Here is a 14,102-nt window from a genome sequence, read left to right as displayed (position 1 = left end):
TAGCCATGCTATTTTATGAGGAAGGTACTTAGACATGCAAAAAACCATACAAAATCAAAACTCGGTGATGTGCATAGGGAAGCCTGTAGGTTTTTCTAGGTTCAAGTTCTTAAGGCAGCTTCCAGTACTATTGAAATAGTTGGTAATATTTCTGTGGCTAAATGGAAGTTGATTGTGAATGCAGAGAGGATGAGATAAAGTACTTTCTCTTATGCTTAACTTAAAGAATGTGAGTAATCTCATTGACTTCAATAGAACAACTCATGAATTTAGTTAATTAAGCATGTACTCTAAAGTGCCTTATTGATCAGGATCTTGATGCATGACTACAGGATGATAATAGAATGTTAGATACAGTCTAGAAAATAGTTTGTTTTGCTTCTTAGCTACTTTGAAGTATTCAGTGTTTCTAGAAGAAGACTTTATTAAAATTAATATTGTTCTTAAAGACCAAAGTCTGAAAGAGAATCAGGTTGCTATACAAGAAGAGAGAAAGGAAAATTGCCTTTCTCACATCCATATGCTTTTTAATTTTGTGCATCTTTTATATTCAGTACACATCAGACTTTCATAACATTTTTCTGTAATTTCAAAGGTAGTTTTAAAACTAGTATCTCTAGTCGCCATGTATTCCCTTAGTCTCTGAATTATGTTTGTATTTGTAAAAGTTCTCAGCAGTGCCCAGTGAGAGGACAAGAGATAATGGGCACAAATTGAAACACATGGAATTCTATCTGAACACAAGAAAACACTTTTGTCCTGTGAAGGTCATCAAACACTGGCATAGGTTGCCTAATTTATGGGGTTTCCATCCTTGGAGATATTCAGAAGCCAGCTGGACATGGTCCTAGGCAGCCCGGTCTAGGTGGCCCTGCTTTAGCAGGGTGATTAGACTGGATGATCTTGGATGATCTCAGGAGGTCCTTTCCAGCTTAAGTGATTCTGTGATTTATATTAGACATAATTTAAACAAGTATGTAGTAAGAGTAGCTGCTTAACATCTGTTTTGCTTATGCAGATTGGGAAGTCAGGAACTGAGAATTTATCACATGCTTTTCAAAAAAGAGTTTTCTTGCAAGTGATTGGAAGATATGTGTCCACATTTTCTACTTAGGACATCTAAATGAAGCAACCACTAACATATGTTTCTGCCTTTGCTTCCACATATGCCGTTGTCCATTATTACAACTTTCCTTACACTGATCTTGTGCTTTCCTGCCCCATAATGAGCTGAATCTTCTAGAATGGCAAAGGTTGAATGTCTGTCTGATGAGTGAGCTGTCAGAGGTTTCCTGGCATGCTGAACTGTCTATCTTCGCTGTGATTTCACTGTTGCTTTGAGATGATATAACTTTTCTCTGTTGGGTAAGTTTTCACCTAGATGAGTTTAATGATCTGGGTCCTTACGTGATTACATAATGATTTATGTTGGCATAAATGAAATTGCATAAGTACGTCCAAGGCAGTAAGCTAGGTGAAACTACCTTTTCAGCAGCAGCCTATGCTTACGTTGTCCTAAAGCAGCTGTGGAACTCCATGTTGTGAAGTTTTTCATAAAGCTGTCTTTGTACATGGATTTTTTTTTTTTTTTTTTTCCCCCTTTATAGCAAGTCTGCATATGTGGAGGGGATTTTGCATAGCCGTATCTCCTCTTCATGTGGAGATGTGAGCAAAACCGTTTAGCCCGTCTGGCTCACACTATAGGCACAACAACTAATTGTCAGAGCAAGGATGCCTGTGCAGATGTGAAGTACTATCAAGCATCATTCAAATACAAGACATTTTATTGAGTTCAATGTGGCATTAAATGACTTCCCATTACATAGCAAATAAATTATTGTAGGTGTTCCTTAAACTCATCATTTGGTTCTACTTACAAATTTATTTTCCTATTCCTCTAAAAGAAGAGTTAATGGTTCCTCAATGAAGAAACACCTTTGTTAGTGCTACTTATGTGAATAGGCCAACTGTTTCTAGATTAACTGATTTTATGCTCTGGGTATTTTGTTAATAAAATTACATGGATAAAGGGAGAAATATACTTGGCTTAAGAAAGATACTAAAATCTTATTCAAAAAGCCTTGTGCACTTTTGCTTTACAAATGTGCTCTATTGTTATCCCAGATATTCAGTAAAGTAGGCTAGGTTAGTTAAATATGTCAGATATTAATCTCCTTTGACTATTGTTTCAGCTGCTGTTGAGTGTATGGCTGTTCTCTGAAAATGGTACTCCACAGTTTCTGTAGATTGAATAGATCTTCTCTCAGTTTACTTAGGCCTAACTTAAGTCCTCTGAATGATCACCTCCCAAAGTATCACTACTGGATATGATGCTATCGGAATTAAATTCTGTTATTTTCATAGTCTGAGTCACACAGATTCGCCTAAACCAGATGCTTAAAATAAGTAATATCAGTGCTTCTGAAAAGTAGGTCATTCTCTACATACAGTATTGTTAAATGTTGTAACCGATTTTAGTTCAGTTATTCCTGGTTTATCTCAACGAAATTGTTCCAGTGTCTGTGTAACATACTGTTTATTTTCAGTTATTAAATTTCATTTTATAACTGCCAGTACAGCAATCTAAAACTAGTATATGAAAGTCGAAGAAACTTCTTAATTTTAGCTATACACAATGAAAATTCTGCAAGCCAGGTGACGGCTGTAGTAATAGATAACCGTAAGTTTGTCTTCAGGGCATTTGTTCATGACAAACTGGTTTGCTGTTGATGAAATGTACCTTTGATGATGCATGAAGAAGCACAGATCCAAGCTATTGAGTGCTGTCAGCTGCGTGGTTTTTACAACCACATGGATTTTACTTAGAGTAAGGAGAGTAAGCTTCCTTCATTACTTTAAAAATAGATTGTTATTATTAGATCTTAAACACTTTTGAAAAAAATTCAAACCCATTGTAAGCATTGTTCTATGCAATATAGCAAAATAATTGCCACTGTCTTTGCAGAGTGTTCAGTTAAAATTGATTCAGTGTAAGTTATGCTTGCACATTTTACTTTTTCTGCCTTTAGGTACTATTTAAAAAAAAATAAAAGAAAAAATAAAAAAAGAAACAAACAAGGGAAACACTCCATTACAAGCATTCTTATCTGAAACTTCTTTGAGCTTACTGATTCAGGGTTTTCTTCTCATACCCCTCATGTTCTTTAAACATGAGAGTTAGTGGACACAATGCTATTGCATTCTGTTTGTACTTGTGTTTGTGTCGTGGATGCAGGGACTCTCCTGTGTAGGTTGTGAGCAGGGATGCGGAGTCAATATGTAATTCATAGTTCCCAGGGGAAGGAGCTGGAGCACAACAGGAACTTTGCAGGGCACCCCTGCAACGCAGGATAGAGCTACTAGTTCTTCCCACAGAGCCCTTCCTCGCTGAGCTTCACTTCTGTGTCTTAAGAGACTACGCTACAAGTTCAAGTTGTTTAGTTTAGTATTTTAAAACTGGAATCTACTTAGTTCTCTTTTCTCAAGCTCCTGTTGCTAGTTATGCTGGTTATTGGTGTTTGTAGAAGTGAACACTAACAACTAAACCATGACTGCCATTTTATTTTTTTCCTTTTGTTTCTGATGTCATCTTGTTGTTAAAACCTGACTGAATGTAAAATAATCCTAACATGTTGTACAGTTCTCTGCTTCCTTGTTTCAAATTTATTAAAACATCCATAGCTAACACATAGTTGATATGGATTACCTTAATGTGAGAATGTGTGATGTTTCCAACTTTGAACATCAAAAATTTAAAATCAAATCAGAAGTGTTTATAGTAGATGTAAGATGAACAGTTGAATAAAAATGCAAGCATTTTGTTACTTCTGTAAATGAACAACAAAATTGGAAATAATCCTGAATATATTGTTTGTATTGTTATGCGTAATAAATTTCTGAATAGCAGAACTCCATCCAGGTATGAAACAAAATAAATTACCGTAAAATAGACTTGAAATTCAGAAATCTACAGTTGATACAACTTTACAAAACAAGGCAGCCTCACTACCATATGTACAATAATTACTACATATTCATGACAAAATTCATCTATGTACTGCGGAACATTCTACTACAGTGAAGATTAGTAGGTTGAAGTGCGTAGATTAACCTGATCTGCTTTGAAGCAGACTATTTTAGTGACAAAGCTTTTAGGCAGCCTGCACAGAAAATCTATTAAGCTTTCAAAATAATTTTTAACTCTTTTCCACTGTGAAAGACACAGTACCTAAATTCAAACACAACCTTGGGGGGGGAAAGAAAGGACAAACTAGTATTCAACAAATCCAGTAAAATCGAGTAAAAATAGCTTCTTTATAGTAGCATAGATACTTGTAGGGGGATTATGAAATCGATATAGTTACTGTTTGTTTCTGGAATGTACAACATCATTAGAACTACATGAAATATTAAGAACTTTATCTTCTTTTGTCTCTCCAGTGCTTTAGCTCCTAGTCATGATCACTTCTTCCTTAATATTCTGGCCTTTCTTGTTTTCCTGATACATGACAGTCTTGTGCTTTGCTCTGCCACTTGCATTGCCCTTGACTGTCTATTTTGAGAGCTATTCTGCCCTTTCTTCCAGTCTCACAGGAGTTCTTGGTCCTTTTTTACTTTTCCTTCTCCATCCTATTCATGGGTGATCTGAGGCTTTCCTACAACTTCACTGTCAGCTTATGCTGATGATTTGCATATCTACTTTTTTTCCCCTGACCTGACTCCCTTAGTTAAGATGTGCATTTCAGAGCATCTCTATGACAGTTCTCCCTAGATAGCTGATGACAATTACTGATACCAAGAATTCTTCTTTTTCCTCCCAAAAGCTCTTGGTTCTCTTATTTTGTAACTTTTTGTAGTAGATCCTGCATAGGATTTTTTTGTTCAACTCATTTTTCTCTTACATTTTCCAGACTATCTGTACTCTACTTTCCCCTCATAGAATTTCAAAAAGCCCAATTCTTATTCTTGTTTTGAATTTTTTGTCTAATATGAATAATATGAATCTCTTAAATCATATAGAATATGTAATTTGGTTGTTCTGTCATTACTCAGATCTTTCATCGTTCAGTTCCTTCATTTTCTTGCCATTTTTCTCTGTAAGTATTCTTGTGGTTATCCCAATTTAGTTTTTTTTCTCCCAGCAGTAGTTCAGGAATTACTGATCAAAAAACTCCAACTATTTCAAAGTGTATATAAATCTGTGCTAAATTTTGGCTGTTCTGTGCTTAATTGGAATTAATATTTTTGTAGTGTGAAAGTGAAATAATGCTACATATGCTGCAGTATGTAGGTGAATATGAAGAGGGTCTAAAGTGATGCCAAATGTGGCATCAGTTATGGACAGTGGTTTTCAAATTAAATCTGATTTCAGCTGTCCTCTGGACTCATTATTAAGCATTATTCCACTAAATCTTTGCCGCCTTTAGCTTTTAAGATTAATTTCAAAACAACAAAAAATTTCAGCATTAGAATCATTAGAATCTTCGGTTTGGCACTGGTTCAGAAAGTAAGTTGTCCTGATTATTCAGATCTCTGACAGTATAGAATGTGAACTAGAAAGTACAATTTGTGAAATATTAGGTTGTTGTAGTGGTTTTTCTGATTAAGTGTACAAATGAGTTATTACTAATAATACCTGCACATTTTAAATTAATGAATTAATTTGATACTACTATCTCTTTTTTTTTTTAATTTTGCCTAGCCTATTCACCTATTTGAAAAGATGTGTCTGTGAAAGAACATGCATTTCTATATTCAACATTTTTGGCTACACCCTAATCCATTTTCACTGTGTATTTAATAAAGCAGTTAAACTTGTACATGGGAGTCAGTCGGTAAGATTAATTTCAAGTAACTCAGTTGTCTTCAACAGTGTGCCATAGGGTAGTGTCGTGGTTTAACCCCAGCCGGCAACTAAGCACCACGCAGCCACTCTCTCACTCCCCCCGCAGTGGGATGGGGGAGAGAATCGGAATAAAAACCCAACCCCTCGTGGGTTGAGATAAAGACAGTTTAATAGGACAGAAAGGAAGGAAAAATAATGATAATGATACTAGTAATAATAATATGACAATAGTAATACTAAAAGAATTAAACTATACAAAGCAAGTGATGCACAATGCAATTGCTCACCACGCGCCAACAGATGTCCAGTTAGTTCCCGAGCAGCGATCCGCCCCTCCCAGCCAACTCCCCTAGTTTATATACTGGGCATGATGTCATATGGTATGGAATAACTCTTTGGCCAGTTTGGGTCAGCTGTCCTGGCTGTGTCCCCTCCCAACTTCTTGTGCCCCTCCAGCCTTCTTGCTGGCTGGGCATGAGAAGCTGAAAAATCCTTGACTTAGTATAAACACTACTTAGCAACAACTAAAAACCTCAGTGTGTTATCAACATTATTCTCATCCTAAATCCAAAACACTGCACTATACCAGCTACTAGGAAGAAAATTAACTCTGTCCTAGCCGAAACCAGGACAGGTAGTAATATCTTTCAATGAAGCTAAAAATCAAAATAAATCTCTCTACAGCACTCACTCAAGACTAAGTATAATGTCTGAATCACAACTTGAGCATCATTACTGTGCTGCAATACTGTCATGACTTTGTAAACAATGAAAGAGTTTACAAATAAAATGAAAATAGCTGTTGTGGGAAACATATCTTTCAGAGATGATACTCCACATCTGCTGTTGCAGTTTTTGAAAGCCACAACTGTGGTGGTAATTGAAGAAAGATAAATTTCAATTCAAGCTGGAGGTACTTGGGTTAAGTGCTGGAACTGTGTTTTTCCACAGTAGAGAGGGAAAAATAGGACTTTATTCTTTCTTACAATAACCTTTTTTAATAAATAGAAATAGTGTTCTTTATATAGCTTTCTCAGTTCGTATTTACCGTGATGTTTGAGAAATACTGAGTTCATGCAATCAGATAGAAGTTGAATTGTGTATTGCCAATGGCACAAGTTTGTCAGTCATGTATGGTGACAGAGGTTACCAAAAATGCCTTTGGGAACTTCATTTGAAGGTAGCTTATGAAATGAGTTAAGAAAAAAAAAATTTTTTTTTTTTAAAGTGCCTTCGGTTAAACACTCCAAAACTGGTAATTTGTGAAGATGAACAGTACCCTTTTCTCCAGCGTTTACAGTGTGCTATATGCTGAATTTAGCTACTGTTATTTTGAATAGTTGAATATTATTACACCAAGGATACTTCAGCCCACTTCAGCAGAGTAGTAAAATACACTTGTTTTTAGCTGATTGCGGAGATTTCTTTTCATTCCAGTTGCAGAGGTTCACAATGCTTTAATTTCAACCTGGCTAGCTTTTATTTCTCCCCTGTCTTAATCAGCACTGACAATTCACCAACCTTTCTATCTTTGTTTCCAAGTCCTCTAATTGCAGCCTTTATCTTTTTCTTTTTTTTTTTTCCTTCCCCTTGAAATTGAAGATGTTTTCTCTTTCTAGAACCATTAAGCTCTTGTTTAAAAGACATTTTTAGAGCCATGGAAATGAGAACTTCCAACTTTTTTGAACAATCTTGTGTTAATAGACATGCTGCTAGTTTTGCAGCTTTGTACTTGTAGGTGCTTATAGGCAATATCCCTGCAGTCATGTGGGGTGACCTTGATTATATAAATTAGCATGTGCAGCTCATGAATTCTTGAATTCCCATTTTGATATGCTGATACCTTCTAGGTTGTTTGGATTCTGTGTTTATTAGACACTTTTTTCCAAATCCTTCTCTTGAGAAGCAAGATTTAGATGCAAGTCTGCATATTCATGCAGCAAATGCAAGTCTGCATTTTAGTTTGGAATAGTAGTGCAGTTCTGAAGCAAATTCCCCTTTTGTCCTCACTTGCCTTCTGTTGGTTTAGTTCACGGAATATTTTTGGTGTTAATTCCTTTCTGAGGAAATTTAACAGTAACCTCTTTTTCAGCTACACACCAAAGAGGCCCCATGACGTAATGTCCCCTAATAGAGACATACATGTCTCAAGGCAATGACTTGGACAGCTTTGAACCATGTGAATGGTGGAAACATTGTATTTGAGGGCTCAAGGCTAAACCTAGTCTGAAGTAAAATCCAAGACTAAATTGAGTGTGAAGACACAAATCCAAACTGCATTTATTGTAGCTGTAGAAGCCTCAGCCCAAACTGCTCTGATCTCATCATCTCCTATTGCCCTGAGTTACTTGCTAATGTAAATGCAGACATGAGCTTTCAGATAACCCTATTTGGTCCATCTCGTAAAGGCCTGCATTAAGTACGCTCTATCTCAAGGCCAATAGCGCATTTGGTTATTATATGGAGATCACTGCAGTCTATCAGATGACTCTTAGTCTGTATCTGATGTTACTCAGTGCATCATCAACATCTGCTGAAAAGATTTAAAGGTTGCGCACATTTTTTCTATAGGCATTTCAGACTATTTGTGCTTGGTTAACAAAAGTTCAAATGTATCTAGTTTTGCTCTCATTGCTGTATCATGATAGAATCATTGGGTATCATTATACAAGATAAAATTCATCATGTAGTTGTGCAACCATAAATCAGAACCTAGTCCATTGTTTATTATTGTTTACTACGGAAAGTAGTGTTTGTATAGAAAATTTTCAAGTTTTGTCACAATATAGAATATTGTGTTGTGTTGATAATAAAGTTGAAAACAAGGAGGGCCTGTCCTTCACAAGCTCCAGAGTTGAACATAAGGACCTATCCTTATTCCTACTTAAGTGCCTTATGAGATGTCTATCCTGCTACTAACCTCATATTCTGATCTTCCCTATACCAAGGTAAGATTGGTGATAACAGGATGGTTATAAATCTGCAATGTTTGTACTATAGTGGTACCAGTTTGCACATTAATTTTATTCATGAATGGATTATGAATCATCTTTTAAAATATAAAATTTAGTAAAACTCAGTGGGGGGAGGAATAAAGCAATGTTTAGATAATGTTATGACTGCCAGAACAACAAATTCAAGAAGGCAAAATTATAATAGATCGTTTCCTTTTCTGCAGTTCTTTGAATCAGACCTGTTAACAATTGCCAGACATGCTTGGTCAGTTGTTTCCTCTTTCAAACTTTCTGGATATTTCAAATGGAAGACAGAAATACAGCATTATATATTCTTATTTACAGCATAGTATGTGGCTATAAAATATAGAGTATACTTTATTTATAGAATCATTTAGGTTGGAAAAGACCTTTAAGATCATCGAGTCCAACCATAAACCTAACACTGCCAAGTCCACCACTAAACCATGTCCCTAAGCGCCACATCTACACGTCTTTCAAATACCTCCAGGGATGGTGACTCAACCACTTCCCTGGGCAGCCTGGTCCAATGCTTGACAACCCTTTCGGTGAAGAAATTTCTCCTAATATCCAATCTAAACCTCCCCTGGCGCAACTTGAGGCCATTTCCTCTTGTCCTATTGCTTGTTACTTGGGAGAAGAGACCGACCCCCACCTCGCTACAACCTCCTTTCAGGTAGTTGTAGAGAGCGATAAGGTCTCCCCTCAGCCTCCTTTTCTCCAGGCTGAACAACCCCAGTTCCCTCAGCCGCTCCTCATAGCTCTTGTGCTCTAGGCCCTTCACCAGCTTCATTGCCCTTCTTTGGCCACGTTCCAGCACCTCAATGTCTTTCTTGTAGTGAGGGGCCCAAAACTGAACACAGTATTCAAGGTGCGGCCTCACCAGTGCCGAGTACAGGGGGATGATCACTTCCCTAGTCCTGCTAGCCACGCTATTTCTGATACAAGCCAGGATGCTGTTGGCCTTCTTGACCACCTGGGCACACTGCTGGCTCACATTCAGCCAGCTGTCGACCAATACCCCCAGGTCCTTTTCTGCCGGGCAGCTCTCCAGCCACTCTTCCCCAAGCCTGTAGCGTTGCATGGGGTTGTTGTGACCCAAGTGCAGGACCCAGCAGTTAGCCTTCTTGAACCTCCTGCAATCGGCCTCGGCCCATCGATCCAGCCTGTCCAGATCCCTCTGTAGAGCCTTCCTACCCTCAAGCCGATCAACACTCCCGCCCAACTTGGTGTCATCTGCAAACTTACTGAGGGTGCACTTGATCCCCTCATCCAGATCATTGATAAAGATATTAAACAGAACTGGCCCCAATACTGAGCCCTAGGGAACACCACTTGTGACCGGCCGCCAACTGGATTTAACTCCATTTGCCGCAACTCTTTGGGCCCGGCCATCCGGCCAGTTTTTTACCCAGCAAAGAGTACAGCCATCCAAGCCATGAGCAGCCAGTTTCTCCAGGAGAATGCTGTGGGAAATGGTGTCAAAGGCTTTACTAAAGTCCAGGTAGACAACATCCACAGCCTTTCCCTCATCCACTAAGTGGGTCATCTTGTCATAGAAGGAGATGAGGTTAGTCGAGCAGGACCTGCCTTTCATAAACCCATGCTGACTATGTTGTAAATATTTCAATTTGTGAATTAGTAATTTTTTACTGTATAGCTCAGCAGTTCCAAAAATTGTCATGTTGTTTTACATATATGTAAACTAGTTAGAAATTCCATGCACATTTTTAAAATATAAATGCATCTTCACAAACAAGTGTACAGGTAGTTATGCTTCATTATTCTTTTGGTGAGAGGAGTGTGTTTATAAATGCTATCATCCTTATTCAGTGTGTTTCAGTTCATTTTCCATGGAAATTTGCATTGGAAAGATGTGATATTGGTGCTTTTCAATTTAAATGCAGTAGCATCCACTAAGGAAGTTGCAGTACCTGTATTTTTAAGGGCAGCGTATGTTGTTGAAACTGATTAATTGTGTTAATCTAATCAAACTGTCAAAGCAATCCTTCCTACAACATTCTTCATAAACCCATTAAGCTTTTGAACTTGTAAGCCTTTTATGCCTTTTCCTCAGCAGAAAGTAAGCATGGATCACAGTCAAAGGGAATAGGATTTAGAAATGAGAATATTCAGAAAGATTTAACTGGCAAGCTGATAAGTAGCTGTGAGAAATGAACAGGAAAACCCATATCATGCCAGTTGCTCATCAACAATAATTAAAATATAGTTCATAAACTTAGAGCTGATACTTTAAAAAGAACTAAGGTACGTATTTTCTAGACTTTTTAATATAGCATTTCAATCAAAGATACTTTTCTTTTTGAGGATAGGTGATTAGCAGTGATTCATACAAAGTCCACATTATCTTCCTGTGTGATGATCTTTCAGCCTGCAGATTAAATCATATTTAAAAACAGAGGTTCATTATAAGAGGTTCATTTCTAATTTTGGTGTGAGGTTGGTTTTTTCCCTACTGACTAAAACTGAGATTTTTTTTAGACTGAGTTTGGTAAGAATTCCAGAAAACTTTTTTATCTTCTGGAAGTATCTAGAAAATAATAACAGCACCTATAGCATTGTTTGAGATAATTCTGTTTAAAGATTAACTAGAACAGAACTATCTCTGGGTATTTGAAAATATCTTTTTTACCCTGTTTCTTTGAAAGTCCTCGAGTCTGGTATCATCTTTTATTAGATTTTTTTTTTTGGTATTAAAATTCAGTCAACTGTAATTAGCTTTATTTTAAATTAGTAAATCTATTTAAATTGAAAAAAAACTTATTTTCTCAGCTGGACTGAGGATTTCAATGGAGAGGAAAAAATAAGAGATGAAAGAAAAAGGCATGTCTAAGTGTCATTTTATCCTAGTATACTTTAGATATACTTAGTTACTTTATTTGTCATTACTTTCTGTTGAATTACATTACTTCAGAAACAATGAGCACAGAGGAAACATTAATAATTGTGGAGATTTATTATTAAAATGTGGAATTGGAGAAAAGTTGCACAGAAATATTACTGTTGGGGAGAAGATTACAGGGTTTTAAAAAAAAACACGAAACATGTTTTAGGATAGTGTGCCGTTAAAGTATCTTTGGTGAACCTTGGTTTTGTTATTAATCTTGACATAATACAGTTGTTGAATAGTTATCAATTCAGAGAAGACAGTGCAAGCCCCTGGGAAATATTAGTGGGAAGATGCATTTTGATATAACAGTATTTCTCCTTTTTTCACTGTGAAGGAACTTACTCTGATTGTAAATGTAATTCAGTTACTTTCAAATGCAGAGTAGATGAAGTTGAAATAAAAGATTTTCCTTTATTTCATGTCTGAACTAAAGAGTATTATCTGGTAGTGTAACAAGTAGAAAGTTTTCAAATTAAAATACAATTTTTAAGTTGATGAACAGAAAGCACTGCAGACATCTGTGTATTTTTCCTACATATGCTATCTGTATTTACATTATGTAAATGTTACATATTTAGTTTTGAACATGTCATTATTTAGTATCTTCGCAAGTGATCAGGAAAATAAGGTGAATAACAGGATAAGAAAGCCTGCAGCTGATAACAGCTCATTCAGAATAAGCATAGAAGCGAACTTAGGAACCAAGAAAAGCAGAAAGACCTTCTGAGACGTAGTGACAGTGATAAAATGGCACTTGAAATTTCCATTCATGTAAGTGTAAAGTGACATGGAAAGATTTGGGGAGAAGAAGGAAATTATATTTTTCTACATAATCATTAAACATGAACTGTGTCTTGCCACTTAGGAACAAGAACTTGAGGTTGTAGTACTTCTATGAAAATGTTAGAATGGAGAATAGAAGAGAGCCTAATTTTGCCATTATATAAATCCATGGTGTTCCTATGGAATGGGGTCGAGGTTGAAGGAATTCAAGAATGACTAAAAATGAAGAATTGCTTCTTCTGAAGACTCCTTAGCCTGGGAAAAAAAAGGTTGAGAGGGGAATGTAGTACAGGTGTACAAAATACACATGACATAGGGAAAAGTTTAGTCACATTTAAAAACAGCTGTCAGGTTCAAGCCTAAGAAGATACTTCTTTACACAGCACACAGTTTAATTGTGGAACACTTTACCACCAGACTCTGTGGGTCCTGAATTTTATAGGGATTCAAAAGCGACTGAGCAAACTTGTGAGAGAAAAATCCATCATTAGGTATTGAAACAGATTCCAACATCTGGCTCGAGAAAGCTCTGTGCCAAGATGCTGGAGTATGGGAAGAAGTTACCTAAAGCTTACACTTCCTTGAATTTTCCCTTACTGCTGACAACTGTCAAAGACAAGGTATTCAACCCAGAGATTCTTTTAGAGCAGCCATTCTGGGACCCTGAAGCTGTGTTGATAATCTTTGGATACTTTCCACATAATGAAAGTGTTTAGCTAAATTTTTCCAAACTAACCAGACACTTGTAAAGTTTCTCAGATGTATCATATAGGAGTTCCATAGGTTGTCCTAAAGAGCAGAAGGATAACGCTAGAAAGGTTGAAAAAGATACTATTTTTAACAATTTTTTACAAACTCCATGTGATAGAAGTGGATATCTTTCTTCAGCGAGGCACTGTGTTTTTTCATACCCACATCATGGTTGGAATGTTTCATGTTACATTTAAGGTCTAAAATTATACCAAGAAACGCAAAGTGGACATGCAAAATTAGGCAGCACTTTTTCCTTCACAGTATTTATTAACTTACAATATTGATAATGAAGGCTTTCTGCTAATTTACATATTTAAATAGAAAAATGTAAACTGTTGATTTGCTAGATATTGATACCTGCATTTTCCACGTAATTGTTGTTTTGCTTTAAACACAATACTCTGAAATGTGCCATCCTTTGTTTTTCAAAAACATTTTTTTTCTGCTCTTCCTTCCACGTACATTTTATTCCAGCACTTGGCAATGTAACCCAGTAGGGAAAGTTAACTTGCTCGTTTGGTCTCCAAATACATGAGAAAAGCTGGCCTCTTCATTCAGTCTGGTTCAGCAGGTTATTTGATTTGCTGAAAAATAAATGAGCAAAGTGAAGTGTCAAGAGAAAAATCGATACAAATATTTTACATAAAATCTGATTTGTATTATAGGCAAATTATGTCTTTGTTTTCCAGTTAAGCCAAGAAAGCCTTTAATTGGGTAAACAATTATTAATCAAACCTGTATTTTTTAATGGGATTATGATAGGTAGACCTTTTTGTGTAAATAAACTCTTAAAATACAAGGTGGTTTCCTTCAGGTGTTAGTGTTGTCCCAAAAA

At 36.4% G+C, this 14,102-nt stretch overlaps 1 protein-coding gene and 1 long non-coding RNA gene across 5 annotated transcripts in view; one reads left to right on the top strand and one right to left on the bottom strand.

Moving 5' to 3' along the window:
- Window positions 1–14,102, top strand: part of TBC1D22A (TBC1 domain family member 22A) — a 202,458-nt gene that overhangs the window by 120,384 nt on the left and 67,972 nt on the right. The gene's annotated exons all lie outside the window — the stretch shown is intronic.
- LOC127029200 (uncharacterized) overlaps window positions 11,678–14,102 on the bottom strand; it is a 2,742-nt gene continuing 317 nt past the window's right edge. Inside the window, exons 1-2 of the long non-coding RNA XR_007768141.1 lie at window positions 13,625–14,102; window positions 11,678–12,769 (exon numbers count right to left, since the gene is read on the bottom strand). The exon at window positions 13,625–14,102 is cut by the window's right edge and continues 317 nt beyond it. This is a non-coding gene — a long non-coding RNA (uncharacterized LOC127029200). The remainder of the gene's footprint in view (window positions 12,770–13,624) is intronic.

Source organism: Gymnogyps californianus, chromosome 1 (assembly GCF_018139145.2).
Source record: "Gymnogyps californianus isolate 813 chromosome 1, ASM1813914v2, whole genome shotgun sequence".
NCBI lineage: Eukaryota > Metazoa > Chordata > Aves > Accipitriformes > Cathartidae > Gymnogyps > Gymnogyps californianus.
This window is presented reverse-complemented; position numbering and strand designations above follow the sequence as displayed.